Source organism: Crocodylus siamensis, chromosome 7 (assembly GCF_052110815.1).
Source record: "Crocodylus siamensis isolate JL-2025a chromosome 7, ASM5211081v1, whole genome shotgun sequence".
NCBI lineage: Eukaryota > Metazoa > Chordata > Crocodylia > Crocodylidae > Crocodylus > Crocodylus siamensis.
Genome location: NC_143401.1, coordinates 82,825,704 through 82,851,334, shown reverse-complemented (window position 1 = coordinate 82,851,334; position 25,631 = coordinate 82,825,704). Strand labels below are relative to the sequence as shown.

At 44.4% G+C, this 25,631-nt stretch overlaps 1 long non-coding RNA gene across 1 annotated transcript in view; it reads right to left on the bottom strand.

The window, feature by feature from the left end:
• Positions 1-2,132: 2,132 nt before the first annotated feature.
• The window catches only part of LOC149860050 (uncharacterized), a 62,835-nt gene continuing 39,336 nt past the window's right edge, over positions 2,133-25,631 (bottom strand). The window contains exon 3 of the long non-coding RNA XR_016443427.1: positions 2,133-2,212. This is a non-coding gene — a long non-coding RNA (uncharacterized LOC149860050). The remainder of the gene's footprint in view (positions 2,213-25,631) is intronic.

The window sequence follows — 25,631 nt, the reverse complement described above, 5'->3', positions numbered from 1 at the left end:
TCTGGCTGCCAGCCAGACTCACAGGTGCAGGAGTATCATGGTTGCAGCCACCCAAGGCCTCCAGGACCCCAGGTAAGGCTGCCAGGGCTAGCACAGCTGCTGGTCCCAGCCTCCCCTACCCCACCAGAGCGCACATGGCATGGGTGTTCCCTGGGGACAAGTAGCAGCAGCACAAGATGTCTCCAGGGAAACAAACAGCTGTGCTCATCTGGACTGGCCAGTGTGGGCTTCAGGGAAGAGTACAAGTGAAAATGTACAATGACTAGAAACCTCCTTCTGTGCATGGAGCATCTGGTTCTCTTTTCATCAAAACCAAGCAGTTAGAAAAAATAGGACATCAGTCTAGGATTCTTCTGTTAGTTAAGAAACAGACCAATAACTGCCAGATAGTGGGAATGTGACTGGCAGAGACTGAGCGCTTTAATTTGCTGGTTTATTAGTGCTTCAGGGAAATCTTGCCATTCATATTTTGAAATGAAACCAGTTGAGTTACATTTCACATTTAGAGTTCAGACTTTAATACAAGGTTAGAGACATTCTCAGCTAACCAGCTTCTTCCACGGTTCAAGAGAAAGCGTGTTTCAATTCCTTGTTATGGAGAGTACACACAAAAAGTGTGTACACTCCATAACATACAACGTATCAGGTGATGTGATGCATCAGTTAGAAAATTTGGCTGTAAAGACCAGGGAAGAACACCCAAGGTCTAGGGCAGTAATGTAGGAGCTCTAATACCATTTCCTCTGCCTGCTATCAGTATAAAAGTAAAAAAAGCGTGAGCAGGATACTCCTGCCACGCCGATATCAGATGAGCTTTCAACCCTGAGCCTGTTCGCAGTTGGGGTGAATTATAGCAGCCTTCAGGTATCTTTGACACAGCACAAAGGTAGGCTTCCTGATACAAGCTTGAACCTCAGACACATTTCCCCAGCCTGTACAGTTCAGCCATGCCTCATAATTTGGCCTATTATCTTGTTTCCTTGTTTCCTTGTTTTCCTCTGTCAAAAAAAAAAATGAAGGTGGCAAGTAATGTACACTGAATCACACTCATGGATATTGGTAAATAAGCAATAAATACAGCTATAGAGTCTCTAACTTATAGAGCACTCCCCTTTATCACATACTCACCAGTTCAGATATTGGGCTACATATTTCTTCTGTGCTATCCCCAACCCAATGCCACTTCTGCTAGAAATAGACATTGCCAAAGGAGTGGATCAGCTGGGCCAGGATGCATCCCGGTGCAGCTGATCTGCTCAACTGGGTGACAACCATATCACCCTTTCTCCTCCCTGTTGATCTTGTAAGATAACAGGTGATGTGCTCCTGCTTACAGAGATGCTCCCCAGAAATTCCTGGGGAGCATCTGTGCGAGCAGGGACCATGTTGTCCATTGCTCCACAGGATCAGCACAATCAGCTGACTGGTGATCTCTACCTTGGGACTGTGCTGGAGTGGAGTGTCGATGGGTGCCCAGGAAATCCCAGATGAAGGAACCCAGGCACGTGCCCTTGGGGCCTCAGGGGCCTTATCCTGCATGTGCTAGGGATGGGAATTCCCAGCGTGCACAGGTTCAGGCCCCTGAAGCCCTGGAAGCGTCTGTATGGGGTGGCAGAAAAGTACAGGCAGCTCCAGGCTGACCGTGCTCTCTCACCAGAAACCTAACTGGCATCTGCTGAAATAAAGGGGCATAAATTGATACCATCTATGTCTCATCCAAAAAATTTGGGCATTTGTGGTGTGACCAGGCATGTGAACATCTGTTTGCTTGACTTTTGCGCGGCCATAAACATTTTTATGATAAGATTTACTTAACAGAAAAGCTTCTTCAACTTCAGTGAGACTTAAGTACATGCACAAGTGCTTTGCTGAATAAGAATTCAATCTAAGAACGTACTTAAAATCTTTAAGTATGTGTATAAGTGTCTGCTGTTGCCACTTCTCCCCACCACCTGGTCACCCCCCTCCACCAAATGCTGCCAAAGCCCACATCTGTAAGCTAGATCAACTAGCTCTGTAGCCTGTAGTTTGCCAACCCCATCTAAGTGATTTGCACAAGATCACAAAGGGTAAATTTACTCTTTTAGGCTCCTCTTCCTTTTTTCCTTTATTGCTGGAAGTTCTTTACTTACATCCATCAGGTTGGTACGGACATGGTGCTCAGAGTCAACTGCAGACAAGGTTCTCCTTCGCTATTTGTGGACAGATAGTCCTAGGATAGAGCATACAAAAAGACAGCGCTGTGTAAAATGACTGCGGATTTTGATTGTATTTTTTTACAACTAAAAAACTAAAATGTCTTCTTGTTTTTCAGCAAGAAGTAGACAAACTTGAGTGTATCTGGCCAAAAGTGGTTACATGCTTTGTAAGTTTATTAAAAGTTACTATTGTTGTTCTTGAACATACTGAATGGATTTTCCTAGCTTCCCATAATGGAACCTGAGCTGGCATTGCTTTAGACATTTGACTTGAGAAGAAATGTCAAGTATGCACTCGTCCCCCTGACTTCAGTTCAAATCAAACAAACGAGACTAGACATCTAATAATAAGCTTTATTCATGCTAAAAAGGCTTCTATTGAATTGGCTTTGCTTTTATATATTATTCCATGCAAGATCCAAAACGACATTATACAAACAACAAACTGTTCCCTTCTCTTTTTAATGACCAATTTAAAGCTACTTATTTTCCCAAGTATAAACCATGCAGAACTTTGAGTAAGTGCGTCTTCATATTTTGGTTTTCCTCTTATAAATTATACTTCATATAACCAGGCTTTTCTTATTGTTGGAAGCTGGAGACATATGTGGAATCCAATGTTATTAAAGACTGAAAGTCAATTAGAACTAATTGTTTTGGGTGAGTTTATGAAGGCAGCGTGGCATGCTCTATTTGCAGCTCAGTGCCAAAGTAAAGAACAAAGCCAGTTTATAGGTTGTTTCTCAGAAGAAAATTAGTTTTTAAAACTTTAAATTTTTGCAGCTTTGTTTAAAAGACAGTCTCAACACACAAAAACACTTTGTGAGGTCTGCTGCTGCTGCTGCTTTGCTGCTTTGTGGTGGTTCGCCATTTCCCCTTTTTATGAACTGTGGGCCCCTTCGTTCTTTGGCATCTGACAGCTTCACAGCTCCACAGCTAGGACGAAAGGGAAGCAAATTTTCCCTGTATGAATGTCAGTGCTTTACTATAAGTTTAACGACTCCAAGGAATGAAATTGTGACAAGTCCATGGGTGGAATCGCAAGGAAGAGCAACTCCCGGTGCTTGTAAAACCCCTGCTAGCCACATGCAGTGAAAAGAAATGCAGTGGAAATCAGAAAAATCCTGGTTTTGTTACAACAACATTTAGGAGGAGTCATTGAATTATGCTGAAAATGACACATTTAAGGGAGCTGTGGAGGGTGAGGGAGGTCCAACAGTGAAAGCTGTGGTCATTTACCCCTTCTTGTACATGACTGGCTGCAAAGGGTATGGGACATAATCTGAGAAGCTTGGGTCTTGTAATACTGCTGTTTTCTGGGGTAAGCAGAACGGGACCACTAGCACAACTTCTGGGGTATCCCAGAAGTCAGAGGAACATCTTTTGGCTATTTTATTTCTACTGTGACATATAGAAGTTCCATTTCAGACCACTCCGCTGTGACACAGGCTTAATTCATGTAGGGCAGGATTGTGATGCTGCCTGAACAAGGAAGGCGGCACTTGCACGGGCAACCCACTCTAATGGATTGAATGGGCTCCTCTCTCTTTTACCTCTCCAACTGGTTGTGCCACCTCTTTGGGTGGGTCCTTCCTCCTCTCTCCCATCTTTTATTACACATATTTACACATGGGTGTAAATCCAGTAATTTCCAGGGAATTAATGATGATCTAATATGCCTTTTTTTATTTCCTATTTTGATTTTTCTATTATAGAGACAATTGGCAGAAGTGAATTGCATAGTGCTCATCTTAAATAGGCAGGTCTTAGTTTCCAAAATTTCTGCATGCTAAATACTGCTCATTGTACTGATTCTAGTCATCAAGTAACAGCATCCTGCCACTGAGCAGATGGTCTGGAGGCCTTGGCAGAAACTTCTAGGTATCCAGAGGAGTTTGGCAGAGAACTAGATGCTACCTTCAACTGAAACAGCTTCATGTCATAGTAGCTTAATGCAAAAGGTCACAATAACATTTTGAAGTACCTTTGAGCATAGGAAATAAATGTGCAAACTAAGCCATTAACAGTTTCCAAAATAAACTCCCACAGTCAATTAGCAGGAGGACTGCAGTGTGCCACATATGTATCGCAAAAAGATACTTGCTTCCATGTCAGATGAGCAGCTGGAAGGTGTCAAAAGCAAATGAGTGCTCTTAAGCTGACCACAGATTTGCCATCTTAATGAATGATCTGAGCACCACAAGCCAAAAAGCATTACAGAGAAGCTCAGTAAGATCAAGGAGAAGGTTAGTATCTCACTTCTTTGCTGGTCTCTCCAGTTCACATTCATGTCAAACAGGTGTCATTCAAAAAAAAATAGCTCCGGTGGAACAGAATGCTCTTTCTTAAAAGACATGCATGTATAAATTGCAACAACAGAAGGAACCAGCTGCATCACCCAAGTTTTAGAGGAGAGACCACTAGCAACAATAATAAGCTTTACTACCTACATATCATGGTAAAAATGCTAACTGATAGGATTAATCTCATATGGGGATTTTTCTTGGCTACCATGCTCCTTACCAAAGCCACAGAACAGATAGATACAGCCATCTCATAACCTCTAATTTCTCCAGGTCCTGGACGCTATCTTTATCCTCTCTGACCTCCTCCATCAATCTTCCCTTCTCCCAGTTTCCTCACCTCCTCCACAGTCTCCCCTGCTTTTCCATCCTGCCTTCCAGCAGCCACCAGCCCTCCCTGAGTTGGTGCTCCTGGGAACAGTAATTTGAAACACCGTCAGTCTCCAGGTGATGTATATAGGTCCAAGCACAGTGTCATCCGAAGGCAGTTATACTGCTTCCAATAACTTAGCTAGCTCCAATATCTCTACACAGCACTGCATTGGGCCATATAGATGTATCTTTTATGATGACTTGTATTGCACGCTATGCACTGAGTTTGGTTACAAGGCTCCAACTTTCCCTTTTGCTGGGCTTCCTACGGGGAATTTAGTTAGACATCATTGTGACCACTCTCCTTCCCTCTTTCTCCTAGCCCTGCCTTTTTATTGAAAGGGGGGTGAAGTCCATGGAATTGAGAACAGTAATTCTTCCTGTTGGAAAAGCCGCCTAATGCATTCTGCCATTGATGGAAACCAATTCATGAATGAATTGTGTCTTCATCTGAAGCAAGCACACCAACATGGGGAAAATGTGGTCTTTGGAGCCATTTTCTCCAGCCCACAGGGCTGTGGGGCTTCAGTGGTTGCACCAGCAGTGAGCTTCAGCATCCTTTCATTGGTGACAGGCTACATCTGCAGTGGCCAGGCAGCAGGAAGAAGTGGTAGCGCTGCGGGCAGGAGGCAGCGACCGTGCCTGTGGTGGCAGAGGCAGGTTGGAAGCAACCCAAAATCCAGACGAATCTCTGTTACAGCCCCTACTCGGAAACACGGCTTACCCCCTCGCTAGCAAGTTAAAAGAAACACAATAATTTTACTGTGGCGATTATCAGTTGAGACAGCGGTTAAATCTGCTGGGTAATTTGACCCGTACATTAGATGGCTGATGAAATGAAACACCCAATTCACTAGCTTTCAGAAGCAATTTCAGTGTTATCACCTGCATTTATTCACAAAAGAAAGGCAGAATATCTAGCTATTACCACAGTCATCAATCCAGAACTGACACGCTTAATCCCTCTTTATTACTCTCATTAGACAGATACGTGGACCATTCAAAAAGCAGCTGTCTGCTCTTCCTTTCTCCACACCCTCCCAGATACCTTCCCCCTTCCCTAAACATACCAAATATTGCTTTTCAGCCTACACATCCTTAAGACATGCCCTACTACCCTCATTCCAGCCAGTAACAGTTTTCCCATGCCTAGTCCTATTGCTGGTGTAGCATGAAGAGCAAGGTGCTAATTGACAGGAATAAAGGAGTCCAAGCATGGCTTTTCATGAAAAATGAGACAAACGGAGACTGCTTTCCCAGTGCAAGTTCACCCGTAATAGCATACACACACTTTGATTTCCAGTTGGACGTCAGACCCAAGTAAAACAATGAAATGGTTTTAACCATGTGCTCTCCGCAAGGTAGTGGGGCCGAAGCTTGTGTTTGCCAATATTTCAATGGCCTGTAATAGCACTGATGGTAAGGTGCCACTCAGTTGATTAAAGCCTGCATTACACGGGGCCCCAAAATGGTTCTGTAAGTTCCTTGTATAGCAGTCCTTTAGTGCCCGCCAGCTGCTTATCGTCCTTTAGGGAGCTCAGCTGGGAAGCATCGGGAGTTCAGTCCTACGAGCCCATGGGAGGCTCTGAGATGATAGGGTCAGTGCTGTCTATAAGATGACACCACACAGCTCTCGCTGTCTTTTCCATCTTGCTTTCATGTAGCCAATGTCCAACACACTGCCTGGAGGAGATGCAAGGATTTTAAGGTTCTGCGTAGTTCTATACCACTCCGGGGAAAACACCCTCTTGTTAATTTTGTCTTAATCTGAAGCAAGCACGCCAACACAGGGCTTGGCAAACTATGCCCAACAGAGCCATTTTATCCAGCTCACAGAGCCATAGGACGTCAGCAATGTTTTGGCAGCAGCGGACTGAGGCATTGCTTCACAACCTCACAATCTCAAGGTCTTTCCAGATGCAGTTCTGCTCTTGGGTTCCCATACTGTATCTCAGTGGCCACAAATACCACTATACCCTCCTTTCTCTCCAAGGCACATTTACCCATGGGCTTCCCCGCCAGACCCTGTGATCTACTTAAGACTAATCCTGAAGAACACTAACTAGGCTAATGAACAATGCACTGGCCTGGCCTGTCAGTAGACTAAATCAACAAGGGTACATTATAGATAACAGAAAGGTCTAACTGGTAAACCTTGTTATTTCCCTGAATAGCCTTAATATCAGAGAATGTAGTACCAGTGCATGACACCTTATGGCACTGCAGACACTCTGTCTCAGTTTCCTCTTGGTTTCTCCTAAAATAACTAATCCAAACTAATGTTTTTAAATAGTGTCCCCCCCTTGCTGCATACCTTGAGGCCCAAAGTATTCAATCCTCTTAAAGCATAGGACCTTTGAACTAATTTAAGCCCTTTTCTTCCTAGAGCAACTATTTTATTGCTTCAGACTCTTGGTCTCCTGCATGCCCCAACACCTAGTGCCCCGTTACAGTGAGTACAGCTGTTAAACCAAACAGAATTAAGACTGCTAAGTGCAAAACTTCAAGAGAAATAGAAAAACCAAGTGTAAGCAAGAGGAAAGCAACTAAAGTGAATTCTTCCATATTCAAATTGGTTATTCTATCTAAATGATGAAGAGAAGACAGAAAAAGTCAATCACATGAGGCTGAAGAACATCTATATCCATTTTTTGTCTTTTAAAGCAGAGCTCCTAGCTTCTGGTTCTGTTGCAGGCTTAATTAAAGTGCACTGTGAGTTATGGGACCCTTCGAGTGCATTTGAGGCCAGGTTTGTTTCTTGCTTCATGCTTTTCCATCATGGCAATTAACCATTTTTATCTGTACAATTTACAGAACAATTTTTTTTGTCACAGAGTACTCTGTGGGAAGTATAGACTCTACATGGCTATATCTTCGGACCTGAGTGCCTAATATTACACACTTAGGTACCTAAACAGAACAGACCTCCATGGTAAGAGCACAAGAGAAGCTAATATGTCAGATAATTTATTTTCTGCAAAGTATTTTTTGTTTTAATCCAGGCTTTTAAAAATACCTTTCCTTCACTACAACGGGCATCTGGTTCCTCTTCTGTTCAAAGCCCGTCCCTGGCTCTGCTCATTGAAGTGAATAACTGTACTTACTGAGTATACCTGATTTAGCACTGGTTCTGCCGTGCAAGGAATCCTGTAATCATATTGCTACCCACTAATTGAGATTGTATCACCTGCGCAACCACTAAGGGTAATGAAGAGAGGAGAGAAATAAATAGAAGAGGAGGAAAAAGAATGAAACAAAAAATATCAGAGATGCCCCTACACCTATTATTATTTGCCAGCTTAGAGCATGAAAATTTCTCTTTTCTGCACTCTTTATCCAACATCAAATGACAGAACCAATAACGTTATCATGTGCCACCCTTCACAAGCGAATCTTTTTCCTTCTATCCTTTTTCACTGCATTGCAGTATGTCATCCCAGCGAGTTCAATTATCCCTTTGTTATTTCAGGTACAGCTACTAGCCCCGATACAAACACTCTTCTTCTTCTCAGCGTTACCATTGTCACTGTTTGTTTGCTATGGGCATATTACAATTCAGCAGCATCATGACATCTGGTGACTAGCAATGCTAAGCATCGACTGCCATGACTGCCACCCTCAATAAGGGGTTGAAACAAACAGCTCATCAGTGCCTCTTTGTATGGGAACAATCCAAAATGAAATTGGTAGAAAGGACAAGATAAATGAGGTTTCTGAAGCAACGGTCTGTCTTTGCTTCCCTTTCCCTTCCACGTTTTGTAATGCTGGACCTGAAAGAAAACACAGTTTCAATGCAAAAAAATTCAGCTGATTGTCACACCCATCATTCCAGTTACTCTGAATGCAGAATGATGTTTAAATCATTCAATAGTTATCTAATATCCATCGACTCTTTTGATTTTGTTCTCCTTCATTATTGTGTGGCACAGAATAGAAGGGCCTGAGTCAAAAGCCTGAAGCAAAACACTGGTCAGGTTTTAAGGAAATTCAAAATCCAGATCCCAAACCTGGCTCTGAATTTTGCAAATAGATCCCAGGTGAGATTTCTCCAAAACAAGCCAGCACTGCTCTTGCTGTTGTCATGGACGTTTGAGAATCGATTTCCCTGGGAGCAGCTAGGCCAAACATGTTGGAATATCTTCCCCCCGCCCTCTTTTGTAAAGGGTACACACTCTACAGTCAGCTACTAACTGGGTTTCTTGCTTGCTGTGTTTCCTGTTACACGCTGGAGGGAAGGAGGCTCAGGGCTACAGACAGAGTGTCACATCCTAAGCGGATCAAGAAAAGGCAGGCAGTGAGAGGGCATGAACAAAGCTGTACTAGCATGATTTTCAGTACCCCCAAAGAGCATGCAGGCATACCAGAAAATGAAGACATAGTCCTTTTCCTGAAACACAAAAACACAGCTTAGAAGGAAAAATTACTAGGCTGAAAAGGAGACGGGTGAAAGGCAAAAGGGCTAAAGAGCTAAGATCACCTCCTTGCTCAGTCATGAACATATACGTCTTGATGATCCACTAAAAATTGTTTTTGGTTGTCTCAGACAACTTACCCTGAGGAAATTTGAATTGAATATGGGAGATGGCTTGGCTAGTGGGTCTGGAGAGAGTGTGGCTGGGAAGAGGGGCTGGCATGGAAGAAAATTACCAGGGCTAGCATCACCAGCAGCTGGCTTAGAGAGAGAGAAGAGGAGAGACAGAGATTGTTGCTGAAAGATAGCAGGCCTTAAATCAAAGACTAGAATGCAACGAGCTTCATTTTCAATCAATATTTGCCTCTACAATTTTTCAGTAGCCAGCATAGGACACTAAATATTGCTGATGCCACACTGCTTTACTCTGCTCAGCTCTTAACATATCATGTATAAGCACCAAGAAGCAGTTATTTATGGCGACTGGTTACCAACGCAGTCACAGAACTGGCTGCCACAAACCTGCAGCTTAATTTTCCTTCTTTGTAATGAGAGTCCCCCAAATCTGCCAACTAAAACATAGTCTTCTACAGAGACATGCTATTATTTTAGCCTTAACATGCTGGAATAGGATTGCAGCGTCATGAGAATGTTCTTTAAATAAATACAAAGCCTGACATTTATAAAGGGCTTTTCATTCCAAAGGGTCCAACGCAGCCCTACAAGCTTCACATATATGCAGGTGCACTTCCACTGAAACACTACCACCTCTGGGATGTGTAATAGTGCATGCTGCTTAGGCGTGACAGTCAACAAGTGCTGAATAAATATTGTATCCAATTTACAAAGTCAGGAAAATGTAGGTAGGCAAAATCAAGTCTCCTCCCTGGGAAGATAGCTAGGAAAATGGAACTAACTTCCATTAATGGGGACTTTAATGGACTGCAAGTCATGTGGCCTCTCAGTGCTAGGTCTGAACTGACAGTCCCTCCGACTACTAAATGTTCACTAGTAAACAATGGACATTTGAACTAAACTGATAAAGAAGGGAGATAACCTTTATTGAATGACCAATGGCATTGCTTTCCCATGGTGGTTTCCCTTTGATTATGGCTATACCCGCTTGGTTTGTGGAATCTGTTGTAATCTCAGTCTTGGTGATTCTTACAATGTAGAGAGAGCTAGCATGATCACAGTCCAAAGTAATATTTCTGAAGGAGTTAACTGATGAAGGAGTAAACTCCCCCAACAACTCCTTTTAAAATTGTTTTTATCCTATTTGTTCCTCTTACAAAGACCATATTAAGACTATATTGGGAGCTGGAAATGAACAAAATGGCACTGTAGGGCTAAGGACAAACATCCAAAAAACCTGAGTCTGAACTGATTCAATCTTTACAGTCTAACCTGGCTAGGTTGAATCAGTTTGTAACTGTACAGACATCCCAGAAATGCAGGCACATGCTCAGGTGGTTCAGGTTAGAAGCCAGAGAGCACTAGAACAGCCCTCCCTTCCCTTCCATAGCACTGAGCTGAGGGGATATGGCCAGGCCCCAGCAGGATTCTCCAATTAGGGAGGGGTTCCCCTGACTTCAGACCAGCCCAGCAGGGAATTGTTAACACCTTGTTTATCACTCCTAACTTAGTGTTTATCACCCCATTAAGAAAAGAACACAGGGCCATTACTTGCTACCTGCTGATTTTGCCTTTGTCCTGTCTGCCACAGCATGGGCTGTAGCCAGCATGTGGTCCGCTAGCTAATGCTGAGAGGTGTCTGTGTAAGGCAGAGGGGATGGGGGAAATCCCAACTTAGCAGGGAGTAAGGAGGAGAGGTTGGGAGCAGGGGGAAGCCAAACAAAGCCTACAGTCTCTGCTGAGCTGCAGCCAGGGAGCAGAGGGAAGAGGCCAGTTCTGCTGTGGAGCAGAGAGCCCTGCCCAGCACAGAGAGCATGCCAGGATGCTGGGGGAGTTTGGTTTAACTTAAACCAGGAAGAGGTCTGGGACAGACATTGCATAAACTGGTTTTACCCAAATCAATTAAGTCTGATACTACATTCAACCAGCTCTCAACCCAGTTTCAGCCATTTTCAGAAGGGTTTATGTGCACTGAACATCTGTTTTGTGACAGGTTTAAATCACTTTCTGATCACTTAAACTGGTTTATGTACAATGTCTGTCCCTAGCCTAGGTGTGCACCGCACAGTCTTGCAAAATATATGCTCCCTGGAGTGAACAATCTACATTAGATACTAAAAAGCAAAAGCATGTAAATGAAGGGTAGAGGTAAGTATATGGGGGCCAAAAAATTATGGTTAGTATGTACTCATTATAACATACATACCTTGCAAGTTCTAGTAGATCAGAATTGGAAAGCTTACAAAAGGAGTGACTGGAGATCTGAAGAGAGCTTTAAGAAGGGGAGTCAATGTACATGACAATTACAAACAGGTCAAGCAGAACAATTTTCATCTGTCCTGGTTATGAGGATACTAAAGTTGCAATATAGACAAGACTTTAATCACATTCCATAACTGAGCCAAAGCCTTGAAAGTGGCTTTTATACAGCTGAAGTGCTCAATAATATAAAAACTACACAAAATAAAATGGACCTGTGCTATAACCTTGTCCTCTGACTTCATTGAGAGTAGAGTGTAGCTAGATCCAGGACAAAAATACCTAAGTCTATTTGTGCTTTGAACACACTATTTCATTTTCATGAAACTGTTTTGTAAACTGGCTTATTGGCCCTTACAGGCAAGAAAATTTGTGAGGAAGTCTAGAAAGGCAACAATCTTATAAATCTATGTTGACTGGATATCATGACTGCAAGTGAAAAAACACTCTCTTCCTGTAACAAAATAAAAGGAAAAATACATCTAACAATCTTTATGTATTGCAAAGCTTATGGGAGTGTTTTATGGGCATCCTACACATAAATGGGTACCAGCCTTTTCTATATTGAAATGTTTTTTCCCTTACAAAATAAATTCATTCATTAAACCATCATACATCAGAACAAAGCAAGTCATTTTGCCATCTGCAGCTTCCTTTTATTCTTCCTTTGGTAGTTATGCTACACAGTAGAAAGCACATATTTGAGCTCAAGGATTATCCTGGCAATTTGTTTAATTCCAGATCATCTGGAAACAGCAAGAAAGTTCTGTTAATTTCTACACAATGCTGTACAGTTGTGCATTGGCAGCAAAGAATCCTCTAAACACCTCTTTTAAAACAACCCCAAACTTTCATGCAAAGAAGTACCCTATGAACTATTCTTCTGTTCTTAAAGAAAGAGGGAGGAGTTTTAACCTTTTATTTAATTGATTTAATTAATTTTCAATGTGCTTCAAGCATAGGTTCCACAGTTTTCAGATATTATTTCAATATATTTTTCAGAACTGCCTAATATCACAGAACGTTACACAGGCTGTGACGGTGAGGATTTCAACATAACTGATGGGTTTCTCCTGCACCTGCTAGAAATATATATTGCCAAATATTCTTCTTAAGGACTCCATGCAGGATCAGTTTTGCTTTTAGGCATAGCCTTGAGCCCTGAAGCATAAACTGCATTTAATTTTTTTTACCGAAAAAGCTTATGCTTGAGTTTAAAGGAACAAATTTAAAAAATAGATTTTAAAGAATTGCTCCGGTGTAGAATTTGGCTTTTAGAGTTTTTCTTACTTGCTTTTCTTTTTTTAATAAGTTGTAATACAAATATTTCTTCTCGTGATAGAGTTCCAGCTAGCCCACTGCCATGAGAGCCGTTTAAAATCAAAAAGGCATGCTGCTGGGAAAATGTATTGATATATAATTTATGACCAGAAGAGGAGAAAGAATGCAAAAATCTGCTTAGTTGGGGCAGAGGTTTTAAAATGGCCTCTAATTCTCTGCCCACAATTAACTGTGGGCACAAATGATGGCAGTTAAGACATCAGATTGGTCCCTTGGAGTAGACAGTAGATGGAGTATTGTCATTTGTGCCCCAGCAAGCAAGCTGCAGTTTGGCGCTCACATTTTGTTGTGGGTGCAAAATGGTGTGTTAAACACTAAAGCCGGTTTTCCAGCCCACTGACAAACATTTTCTTCAAGCAGTCAAAAAAGAGCTTCCTTCCACCCTCTCCCCCCTCCACCACGTCCTCCCATATCTGATCTTTCAGCTTTTCCAGCATCGTTTCTATGTGGGGAATGCAGAGGGTTAAGTGGGATTTTCCCCATCACATGCATTCTGGAAGGAATTATATGACTTTTCCCAATATCTGCTTGCTCTGCCGCTGCCCGGTAGCAAAGTGTAGCCACGCTGCTGCATTCCACTCCCAACACGGAGGAGCAACTATTAGCCACAAGCGAGCAGTAAAGTCAAGTGATTAAACAGCAGGGCTGCTCTCCATCTTCTTCCAGAAGGAGAATGAAGAACGATGCAGCAAACAGCAGCAGGGCAACACAAGTCAGACAGAGGGGATTGAAAGCATCTTCAAAGCTCTTTCCCTCTCTTGCTTGGCAGCCCTGTGCAAAAGCTATTCCTGCTGCATTAGCAGCTCATCAGCAGGCTCGTTTGCGCTTTCAAGTTACAGATTTAGATGGATCACTTTAGGGGAGCCTTTTCTGCAAGCTTTTCAACATCCTTTTCCTACGCTACACAGAGACAGTATTCAGCAAACACTTCATCCCAGGACTGCGTCTTCCCCAACTGAGCTGTGGCTAGGTTGGCTTTGCCTGCCGTTGTGGGAAAGCTGGGCAAAGCCAACAGCTGTCACAGGGAGAGCAGCTTCTGGCCAGAGGCATGCAAGGAGGCTTGCCTAGTGGTGTGCAGCACTCAGTCTTTCCACTCCGGGATCCAAGACCCAGAGCAACTGTTGAAACCTCCCTCACCATGCTGAGTGCTGAAGGGGAAAGCAGTGCCAGGGCACTGATCTCAGAGCCACCTACAGGTTAATAAACAGATCATCTCAGACTTTGGCTAATCCACATCGATGGAATGAGAGGGAGCCGAGGGGAAGGACTGTCTCATGCCAAGCCCCAGAGATCACGTTTGGGTTAAAATGAGAGTGCAGATCGAAAAGAGTCAGCAGACTGTGCCCCACTGCTTGTCACATGGCCTTCCCAACCCAACTACTCTTTTGTGACTCTAATTTCATTTTTCCAGCTCTCTCCTTCCTTCCATACATATTCATTCACCAGTGTCAGGGGGTGGGTCCGATGACGCTGCTACTCACCGCAGTCTCCACCCCCCTGATATGGGGACCGTCCTCAGGGTACTTTACCCGGAGCCGCTCCTCTGCAGGCTGGATGCCTCCGGACCACCTGCCACGACTTTGATGATCTCCTGGTTCAGTGTTGATAATCCGGTGTGTGCCAGTCCACAGATGAGACTTCTGGGTCCTGAGGGTCCCACATTGTCGAGGGCTCCTCCTCCCCTACACCCTCGCCCGTACCTCCATGGGGTTGAGCAACAGTCTGCTCAGCCTCCTTGCCAGGATATCATGCCCGGGATCCGTAAATCAAAGCAGGCAAAAACAACTCAATGCTAACAGCCAGGGATTCCCCAGAGCCTGGAGGCCGCCTGGACCTTTTTGCGTGCCTCCCCAGTCTTTCCCTGTCCACTGTGTGGCTAACACCCCTCCTTGGGCTTCTGTTTAAGTAATCAACTTGCTCCAGGGCTTGCAGGGTCCACTGGCCCCTCTCCATCGCAGCGGCGGCACCTTCCCTGCTGTGAGTACCCCCCTATTAGATGGAATATGGCTCGCCGGCTCCTGCCGAGCTGAGCCGGACTCCCTGGCCCAGATCTGTCAGTGTCTGCTCTGGGGCGGTTCCATCCCGGATCCCGGGTCTCACTGGGGTTTGCTCTTACCCCAGAAGGTCCACCCATGCCTCCGGGCTACCTTTGTCCGCGCCCGGGCGCTCCCGCCGACATCCGCACCACTGCCGCTCGCTTCCGGTTCCTCCTCTCCAGCCACCTTCAGCATCTCCTTTATAGTGGACGGAACTGCCTCAGGGCCTTTCTTCCAGACACACCTGTGGACGGTGAGTGTTCCCACCCTGGCAACTTGTGCCAAGGGGCGTAAGACGGGCTGTTTAGCGACGGGGCGTGGGGTTTTGGGGTCCACCTGCTCCCCTCCTCCCCCACAACCAGTAATGTGGTTAAGACCCAGCTGCCTCAGCCAGGGCAGGAGCAGAATGAAGTTGGTGAGTCAGCGAAGCAACAGCAAAAAGCAGAAGTGGTAGATAGAAATATTCTTGATGCTGAAAGGAAAACTGGGACAGTGCTTTGGTCTTCAGATGTCCCATTAGCCCCCTCAAACTAACATATTAGACATGCTTTCAAATATGCTTTGCATTAACATAGCTCAGCATGGCACTGTGCACAACAACTCGAGCTCCTTTCTATACTTACAATCTGCCTCCAGCCCATTAATCTCTTTCCTACCACTCAATATAGGGTGAAAAAAAGACAGGTGTGAAGGCTGGAGCTCCACTGATACTGCCCGAGACTTCACCCCATCCTCTTTCCCACTTTATAGAAGTTCACTTCTTCCCGTGAAGGCAGATAGAGGACTGGGCTTCTGTTAAAGCAAGAAGACACAAGCTATCTGGGTCAAAACAGCACATGGACACCAGTCCAAATTCAAAAGAGGACATCAAATGGGGACTCATAGACCCACAAAGGCTGCTATGTTGGAGGAGGAGAGCAATATGGGATCACAAACTATTCTTCATGAGCAATGCAATGTGCTACTCTGTGCAGTGACTTCCTTTCAGCTAGTTTAGCACAAACCCTTGGGGCATCCGCACTCAAGTGACTGGCAAATAGAGGTGTTCCTTTGCTATTTCGGGCACAGCTATAGTCAGGAAGTATCAGAAATTTTAGACTTTTCTTTTTAAGCTAAATAAAACTGAGCGGGGAAATGCTTGGGAGAATACTACATTTGTGACAACAAACAAAGCAAGTCACTGCTATTTCTCTGCCCAAAATGTTGCAACATCATGCGTGCTATAATATCCAGACTAACAGGATTACATCTGGTATCAGAATCTACAATCTGCCATAGTTTCACACATCCTAATTACAGAGGTGCTGGTAGCAATTCAGTAGCTAAGGTCTTGCACATAGAGCCTAGAAAACTCTATTCAAGTTATTGGAATCACACGTCATCATACTACTTTAATATCCGCCCTCTTCACCTTTCTTCAAGCCCTGAGTTTTCCCCCACTATTTCCTCCTAGAATAATCACACTTTATGTATTTTTCTTCACAGCTCTTATTATGGGCGGCAGAGGAAATCCTGTTTAGAAATGAGCCCATTTTGAAATGCAGTGGGAACCACCTTTTTATTTTTCAGCTTCCAGTAGATAAAAACCACAGAGGCGCTAGAAAGTTCTCATGGGCAGGTAATATCACCCAACCCAGATGATATTCATTATTGGTTCGGGTAATATCACCCAACCCAGACAGATTGGGTAGAGTGTGACAAGCATGTAAGAATGAAGCTGGGGAGGAAGAGTGTCCCAAAGAGGCAGGACGTGCTATAGGGCGGCAAGAGAGGAAAAGATGACCCGTCCCCTGAGCCATTGCTTGTGCATGCGGAGCCTGCACTACCCCAACGCTTGATGCCAAGCACAGTGCTAGCACCACAGTTTCCTTTTGCGCAGAAATCTCCACGCCGCTCTTGGCCATCTCATGCCCAAGTATATCCTCAGTCACCTATAATCCCTTGGCATATCAAAGAGCAGGGAGCTGGAGTAGCAAGATGCTCAGGTGGTAATTTATCTGAGTGGAAGTCAGTACCGGTTGAATATTGGCTTACTGAAATTTTCATGGATTTTAATGATTGCTCTGGTGGCTTTATCTTCACAAGAACTGGGCCCCCTTCCCCACCATGCTTACCAGAGATAAGCTAAAGAATCACAATGCAGAACAAGTCCACGTTCTTGAATATCCTGTATTTCCTTGTATTACTATCTCAAACTAAGGAAGGGCACTCGATGCCTGAAGGCTTGTCCAACAGCTCTCTGATGGTCTGCCCAATAAAAAGTACACCAAAAAGCTTTGCCCTGGACCACCACAATGCTACAACAATACTACAACCCTACTATTATTTCAATATAATCCATATGTAAGGCAGATACATTGCAAGACAAACACATGCACGGCTCTAAAGGGTCACAATATGGAGTTAATACGTGACAACAGAAAGGGACTAAATAGAAAAGGGATAGAGATGGGATGAGGTAACAACAGCATGTGTTTAATTGTTTTAGGAACATGCACAACTGGCTAAGAAAGGAAAGCGAATCAGTCTTATTGGTTCATTTAATTATTACGCTCAGGAGAATTTATAATTCAGTTTGGGTGTGTCGGCAATGTGAGTTTGATTCAGAGCTATTTCACCAGGGAAAAGAGGAAGGGGATTAAAAGAATATAAATACTCTTCATCTCTCTCTTCACAGGGATGATATAAAAAAAGTAAACTATGGACAAACTGAAAGCCTTCACTTAGATATCCACTGAATTTGATAATTTGGTTTGAAATCTTAATAGTATTTTAATATATTGTTGTACAGTTTTAATTACTATTATGCCTGAAACCATTGTGAATCACTTTTTTAGATGTAAATGGCTAAGCTTGATCTGTATTAATTAATAAGAACAAAAGAGGACCAAATACTATAACTAAGGCATTTAGTTAGAAATTATTATTTACAATTATTTAAATTATAAGTCCCAAAGAAATAATCTCCTCAAACCCTTAGGAATTTTTTCATTACTTTGATTCTGTTATTAATAGTCAAGAACTGGTAAGTGATAAACTCGGGAAATGGGTTCAAATCAATAAGATGGCACTCAATAGACAGTCTGGCCACGTCCAGACAAGCAAGTGCATGCCTGTTGTAGTGTCTCAAAGCAGTTTTATTCATTTTATTCATGAATAAAAAAATGTTTCCCGCATTGCATATTTGCAGCACAGGCTCTAAATCTGATACCGGGAAATCCCAGCATACAAAAAAGACACCTTGGGAAAAAAGTGGTCACCCTCCTGGAGCGTGTCCTGAAAGACCAGGAGACTGGGTCCTCCAAAGCGATGCCATAGCACCCGCCAGAGTGTCTCTATGGCTGCCGCATGCCCATGCTGCCTCAGCGCGCTGGAGCAAAGAGAAGCAGCTCAAGGCTGCAGCAGTGGCTTGGACCCAGGCTCTGTCCCCAGTAAGCAGGGATCTGGGGGGGGGAGACGGACTCTGGGGTTTCTGGGGGGGGTTGCGGATGTGGGTTTTTGGGGGGGGTGTAGGGGATATGGGGGGATGTGAGGTTTGCGGGTGGGTGTTGGAGTTTCTGAAGGGGGTGCTACATGCCTGGCCCCCACACCCCTGCAGCACACAGCCCCTGGCACTGGCAGCAGCAGCAACCAGCCAGGCCGTTGGGGCACTCATGGCCCACTGCAGGCACAGTCCCCCAGCGGCGCGGCACCATCTGAGATCCAGCACAGCACCGCCTGTATACTGGCCTATACATTTAGAATTGATATTACTAGGATGAAAGAGGCACTGGTAATCTTCCGAATTGCTTTAAAATTGTAAATATAGCAATAAAACATTGCCCGACTGAGCTCTTTTTATATATAGTGGCATTTCTTTTTGATCATGGAAGAACATGGATTTTTGGGTATTCTAATGACTGAATTATGGATTTTTTTTATCAGAGAATTTGCAGTTTATAAACAGGGAACACCAGGATTCCTGCTGATGAGGCAAGTGGCAGGACCCAGACAAGAGCCTGTACAGGGCTGTCACCAGGGACCCAGCTGGATGGCAAATGAGGCGGCTGACCTCCTAGCCCTTTGGGGCCAAGAGAACATGCTCTGACAGTTCTAAGTGGGCCACCACAATGAGCACATCTGCCAGATGATAGCTGGCCAGACGGCAGGGCAGCGGCACACATGACAGCAGTGCTGCACGGAGGCCAGCTGTGCAGCCATGGCCCGCTGGCAGCTAGCCCAGAGGTGCAGACGGCTTTGCTGCAGTGCCCATACCACAGTCCTGGTGGTCGTATGGTTCCTGTCCAGGTCTGGCAGGGGCACAGCCTTGGGGCTGCATGTCCATGGGGCTGGCTGCTATCGCGGGTGGCAGCAAGCCACAGCCAGGCCACAGCCAGACTGCTGCAGTGGGTAGAAGATACATGGGCCACTCTAGGTCAGAGCTCCTGCAGCAGTCCAGCTGCCAAAGGGGGTCTAGTATCCCCATTTATCAGGGGTGGGCAATTATTTTGGGCAGAGGGCCGCTTACTGAGTTTTGGCAAGCCATCGAGGGCCACATGATAGGCAGCCAGGGGCAGATAAATATTAATTTTCTAAATTTTTTAGGGGCCCTGCCATACAACAACTGGCTGGTCCTCAGAAGCTCCTGCAGCCTCTGAAGCTTTTCGTGGAGTATTCAAATTAGCAAAGGGCAATGTTGGAGTAGACTCCTGAGATAAAAAAAAATAGATGACAAAAGCACCCCTTCTGTAAGTGTAGTACCTTTAATGAAATGAAGGTCAAGGTATAACAAGCGTCTGGTCTACAGATATCTGAAGGGAAACTGTACATCCATTAAAAACAGACTCAGCGACAAACTTTTCTGCCAAGGGACATTATGAAATCACCCAACTCAAGGAATATTAAGGTCAGATTCTTATACCTATCCATTAAGGATGTTTCATGAACACCTTGCCGTAATCCAGAGTATGGATTGCCTGCCCTCCTAGAAGTCTCTTCCAGATCAAATGATTCTATGGCTATTTTGCAATCTTCACACACCATAGTATTTTGCTGGGCGTTGATGCGTGTTTTAGATGTGATGTATGCCATAGCAAACACCGAGAAAAACTAAAGCCTTACCACCTCACCAATTAGTAAGCATGCAGGCTAGGCTGGAAGTGGCCTTTTCCCTTGCCTGACAACCCCATCTTCCTCAATCTTTTCAATTTATTTTTAACCAGTAACCACAGCTCCAAGAAGAAGGATGGTTCAATGGTTTTCATGATACATTGGTTGAGCTAGGTCCAGGGGCTTGGGAGATGTGGTTTCAACTCTGCCCAAGACTCTCTGTGGGTGAGCACCTTAAGATATATGTTTATACTGCAGCAGTAATATGCCCAGACCAGGGCACTGCTTAGCATACCCTGCCCAGCCACTCCTGTTCATGCCCAATATCCAGAAATATAACTGTGTGGCTGCTGCATGGTCACGCCCAGCAACTGCTCTGACGTCTAAAATGTGGCTGCACAGGGCCACCCTGGAGGTTCAGGGAGTTCAGGCAAGGATGTGGGCAGGGCATGCTTGGAAAATGCACAGCCCTGACACTGCTGCCACCGTGTAGATGCACCCTTTGTGCTCTCTGCACCTTGGTGCCACATCGATACAATGAGGATCATGACATTGTCCTGCTTCACAGGCAGCGCCAGGTAAAAATAGGTGCATTAAGTGTAATGGGGGCTGTAGAGGTACCAAATCCACGTTCTGCTGACACTTTGAAGTGTTTTCTGCAACCTATTCCTACCAAACGGACCCTGGCAAATTTTAGTGACTTCATGCAACAGCGAGATTCAAATCGAAGTATGCTGAGCCCTGTCACGCGAGGGAGCTGGACTTCTCCTAACCTCGTGTGACTGAAACCAGGGAATGAGCATCATTTTCTTACTAGCGGACCTGTGTGTCACAGCTTTATCTACAAAAAAACAATCTGAATGCTTTTATATGTTTAACAGACTCATTGAAAGGACTGAAGGAACTTCTGTGTTCTGGGGGTCTGCGAAGCTTTAATACCACAGTTTCCAGAAAATGTCATTTGAGAGAAAGTAGAGCTGTCGCCTAACCTTCCTCTTCTATACTGTAAGCCCTCGCAAATGAAAGCATTGCCTGTATTTGCCATCTTAGGGCCATTACTGCAGCATGGTAGCAAAAGCTATACTTCCAAATTTACTATGATGCTGGATGAAAAGAAATCTGTTGTTATTTCAGACTCAACCTCAGCAGACACTCCCTTTAATTCCAGGCCTGTTGAAGCCTGGCCAGAAGTAAACCTATAATTTCTGGAATAGCAAGCAGCTTTTGATTGCCTCAGTAATTTTCAGGTGGAATATTAAATATGCCTAATATATTTAACTCCCTGGGGCTTCTCTCAATTAGATTGCTAGCTTGTTGTTCATTCTTCATATTCCAAGATGACCATTACATCACTGGCTGGTTTGATTTCTGTGAATACACATAGGTGGATTAATGCACAGGTCAGCAGGGCCCAGGCCCATGAGCCTCCAAATACTTGGGTTGTGTTGCCAGCTATATGATAATTATTCTTCAATTTTGACTCAATCCTGGGTCAAACTCCACCTCAAGGATCTTTATCACTTCCCAGGGGATGGAAACCCCCATGGGTGACAGGTCCTTGAGCTTACCCAGGACTAGGCAGATGTTTTTGCTGATGTTGAGCTTGTCCCCTGCTGCTGCTCCATATACCTGGGTGTGTTGTGACCCTTTGTCTCTGCATATGATGTTCAAGTCATCCATGTATGTGAGGACTTTTGGTCTCCTCCCCATTCCTCCTAGGGATTTCCATTTCCCTGATCCACGGGACCTGGCTGAGGCGTTGTGCTAATGGTTTCATTACACAAATAAACAGGATTGGGGGGAACGAGCAGCCCTGCCTGATACCCCTGATAAACTTATAGGTGGCCATCAGATCACCCCTGAGCCTACGCTTTTCCAGGCTAAAGAGCCCCATGGCTCTCAGCCTGTCGTTGTAAGGTCTGTTTTCCTGACCTCTGATCATGCGCGTGGCTCTCCTCTGCACCCTCTCAAGCTTCTCCACATCCTTTTTGAATTGTGGAGCCCAACACTGGGCGCAGTACTCCAGCTGCAGCCTCACCAAGGCCGAGTACAAGGGGAGAACGACGTCCCGGGATTTGCTTGAGAAGCATCTATGGATGCAAGCCAGGGTCTTGCTCGCTTTAGTAGCCGCAGCATCGCATTGCAGGCTCATGTTCATCTTGTGGTCAGTGATGACTCCCAAGCCTCTTTCTTCCATAGTGCTAGCCAGTGTACAAGGAGCATATAAGGGTGCTGCAGGTTTTTCTTCCCAAGGTGGAGAACCTTGCATTTTTTGTGTTAAACACCATCAGGTTCTCATCCGCCCATTTGCTGAGCCTGTCCAGATCAGCCTGGATCACCTGGCTTCACACTGCTCTAGTCTTCCCCTCCTCAGAACAAGTCATTTGCAGAATCCAGAGAGCCAGGTGTGTTTTCTTTTGGAGCTCCACATGGGAGAAAGTGGCAAGGGCCAAGCTGTACAAAGAAAAACGGTTTGGAAGCAGAGAGATGCCAGACATCCTCCTCTTCCTCTGGGCCAAGTGCATGAGCCAGGTTTGCAAACTAGCAACAGGGGTGGAATGTAAAACAGCCAGATTTGTTAAGTATTTTGCGGGGTAGTTGCTACGACAGTGGCAAGTGCACACAATGACTAACAAGAACCCACGGACCATGCTTTCCCCATGGTTTTACAAGATCCTCAAGTGCTTTCAAGAGAAATACAAGCTGCACGATGCTACCCTAGCGACCCTGGTGAACCACAAGATACGGGAGGTGGGAAGGGCAAGAGACACCACATCACCTGTAGACTTACTACCTGGTGACAGCTGCTAGGGCATGTGGGAGTGAATCTTCCACAAGGGCCTGTAGAAGGAGCAGAGACCTGAACTGGCAGGCAACCCACCGGGCACTCCCCGTGTGGGTATAGAGAAACAGCACAGGGCAAAGAGATCCACTGAGCTGCCCAAGGCCGACCTGCCACCGGCAAGCAGAAACGGTTGCACAGTGCGAACTGTCATGGGTTTTTAGTGTGCTTTGAGCTGCCAAGTGAACCACAAGGGCCACTTGGCAGAGTGTTAGAGGTAGAATTATATATATATATATATATATATATATATATATTTGAAAAAGGACCCCCAATCCAAGGACCCCCAATCTTCTTATTGCCATGGGCCCCAAAAATGTTTAATCTACCTTTGTATACATGAGTAGCAGATCAGGCCAATTTGTGCTATAGCACACTGAGCAAGAGATGCTGCTCTGGGTTGCTTAATCAACAGCAGGCATGCTACTGTTATTAGATTTATGCTGTTTGTGCTTCTGCTCTGCCTCAGCAGTTCTTCTCTGCTCATAGGTGATAGCTCCCACATGGATGAGTCTTTACCAGGTGGAACAATCATGAGTGAGATCTTCCTAAGACTTTGAGTCAATGCTGAAATGTTTCAAGGATGACTTGAGGGGGTCCTTGAAGCACTTCTGGCCTCACTGAGAGCACTTTCCTTCCTTCAGCTCACCATAAAAGATCTTCTTTGGCTGTCGCTAATCTGACAACCTGGCGACATGGCCTGCCCATCTCATCCATGATTTCATCAACAGCAGGTGGATACTTGGAATAGCTTCCCAGGTAAGAACCTCAGTGTCTGGGATCTTGTCTTGCCATCTTATCCTCATCATCTGTCTATAGGTAATATGCTTACAAGTGGATGTAACCAAAACAAACAAGTTAATAATGAAGAGGGACTAAACATCTCAAATTACTGGCAATGGATTTGGGGATTTTCAGCCTCAAGGTCAATGTTTTAAACTTTGCTCCCAGGTAAGTGACTTGCTGAATATTGCAACTGAATATTGATTCGTATTTAAAAATTAACTCCCTTTGACTATGAGGTCACTACTAAAAGAAAAGTTTTTGAAAGCAGAACTCCAAGTGAATATGGGAGGAATCTGTGAAAATATGAATTTCTAATATGTAATGTATCAAATTTGCCCCAGAAATCCATTTGTAAAGAGTAATGTTTGTTACAGAAGTGCTCTTTGTCTCCCTATATGTGATATGCAATTAAGGAAAATCTGTGGGGCCCATTACTTCTGAGCCACTGGCTGGCTGAGGCAGAGCTGTGGCAAATGAATGGCCCTAATTAGAAACTGAGCAAGGAAGCTATCTACACCATAACTAGTTATTCTTTGAACAGCAACAAGAAGATATAAAACACAGCAGGTATGCACTGCATGTTTATCCTCATCATAAGTGTTAAGGGTTTCTGAATAATCCAAAAATCTTTCCAGTTTTTGATAGCCTCTCACATTGTAGTGCCCTAATACAAATGTTGCTGCCCCTTTTAAATTACTGTATGATTAATATTGCCATTGAAAGGACATTTTATTTTCAAGGTGTATCATTTATGATTTCTCCAGAAGGCTATTAGCCTAACTTTTTTGTCCCCAAGATATACCAGGAAGACTGAGAAGAGCATTTCACAGGTCAGGATCTTTCTTCCAGGAAAACAGCAATGCTTTCTTAACTACTTGGAGAACAGAAGTACACTTACTAGCTTGCTCATTTTGCAACTGATAGACGGTGACTGTTTTCATGAGCTGGAAAAATAGGACCGGAGTATGTGTATTTGGGAACCCTGAGACCACAAAACAGCTCAGGAGTTGCAACAAAAGTTAAACTTAAGACCTATGAGCCAAATTCATCCCTTCTGTAATTACTGACAGTCGAGAGACTTACACTATTGAGACTTTGGGCTCCATGCGTCTACAGGCAGTGGCATGTGCTGAAAAGGCTCAGATCCTATGGGAACTTACAAGTTCCCCCACTTATTTCTTCTACAGGAAGCTCACCCATCACCATTCCCAAAGGAACTGCTAATTTTCATAGGACGGTACTGTAGGCTCAGCCCTTTTCCCATCAAAGACAGGTAAGACATAGAATAGATAGACTTGAGTGCCACCTTCTTTGCCAAAGGAAAAGATGAAAGCTATATCCCCTTCATCCCCTTAATTGGTTTAAGGGAGGAATCACTTAAACCAGGCTTCAGATGTGTTCCTAGGCTTTAAAAGACCAAAGGGCTACAGGAGGAACATGTTCTGTTATCTGAAAAATCAAATTAAAGAAAATATTAAAACCCCCAACGTTTGTTTACTTGAGCAAGTTTTTATGTTTCCAGACTTGACAGACATCTCTCCATGACCTTGACTGAAATTACTCATCAAAATATTAAATGAAATTAATTCTGTGCAATATTCTGAGCAATTATGCAACTCGGGTGGAGCAGAAAAGTAACCAGCATGTTATTAATTAGAGCCTTTACCAGAGGCATGCAGTAAAACGTTCCCTTTTCTCCTGCCTCAGAGCTGTCCTCACCGTGGATGATTACCAAGACGAGTGAAGGTGAGCTTCGCTTTAGATGAATCATCTCACTGAAAAAAGTCCTGAGTTCAAAGTAAACAGCGGTATGCTTAAAAGGCTTTTTGGAAGTATTGTTTTGCTGCTAACTGGAATGCA